The sequence below is a fragment of the Falco punctatus genome (assembly GCF_963210335.1).
Source record: "Falco punctatus genome assembly, chromosome: 8".
NCBI lineage: Eukaryota > Metazoa > Chordata > Aves > Falconiformes > Falconidae > Falco > Falco punctatus.
The window spans coordinates 55,724,398-55,725,651 of record NC_137588.1 but is presented as its reverse complement, the minus strand read 5'-3'; positions in this window follow the sequence as shown (position 1 = coordinate 55,725,651).

Sequence of the window (1,254 nt, the reverse complement as noted above, 5' to 3'; positions counted from 1 at the left end):
AGTGCGCACACAGACCTGCCTCTCTGTGTATTTATGTGCCCATCCGTAGCTGTCCTCATTCCCCACCTTAATTGTGAGAACTTCTCCACTTGGTTTCTAAAGCCATTATTGGTCCTGGCCGTGTTTATGGTGCTTTAGGAATGCTGCCCTGTCCACATCAAACCTAGAAAGGGCTAATTATATGAGTGATAGACGGGCTTGTAATATCTTTTTTTTTTTTTTTTTTTTTTTTGTCTAAATAGTCACAGGATTCTCACAAGGGTGAATTTTCAAAGCGGTGATTCATCGGGGAAGCTGGTAATTTTCATTCTCTGGGCCCTCGCTGAATGCCAGCTCCGAGGCTTTGAGTGCGGCGTGATGACACTCACTAGACGTTACGAAATAAATCACAGCATGAGAATGTGTTGTCTGTGAAACCAATTATACGTTGTTCCCTGGCTATTTTTGAGGATGGTTCTAAATTTGTTGGGTTGGGGTGGAGAAGTGCTCCGATGTGACATTCTCTCATCGCTGTGTGCACAGTCCCAGATAGGACTGCTGACTCTCCTCCCTGAACTATTTAAACTCTAGCTGTCAATGTTTTCCAGTTTTTCACATTCAGAAACATATGTTAGGGCTCTGCTCCCACAGCAAGTGGCAATGAAGGGAATTTGATGGGGAACTGGGAGACCCGAGCTCTATTTCCAGCTGAGCCTGTGCAAGGATTTGTGTTCAGCTGCACCATTTTCAAAATATCTGTTCAGATAAGAATGAGCTTAAAATTTCAGCTTGCTTTCCTAAGGAGACAAGGCTTAGGAGTGCAATGTGAATAGATATATCTGGTTATTAGTTCCCTCAGTAAATTTTGAATCTGCAACTGGTTCCAACCAAATATGACATAGGAGCAAAAAAAAATTATAAAAAATAAATACCTGTTTACACATTTTTCTAGCAGAGAGGAAAGATGCTACTAACGTCTTCAGCCAGCAAGGGAGAGAGTTTCTGCAGGAGAGAAATGTTATGCATGCCCTACATCTGGGGAAGCATTAGAGTTTGCAGCCTGCTAGACATCTTAAAATCCACACGGCAGAGAAATCGTGACTGACAGGTGAATTCTCGGATGTCTATTAAAGGTGAGCTCATGACACAGCCTCTCATATAATTTAGTTATCAAGTCAGTCAGCCGCAGTGCCGTTCAGAACCACGCTTTGTTCTGCCACTCACAGCACTACTTCTTTGCCTTTTCTAGTTTCATACGTCACTGCTCAGGACCAC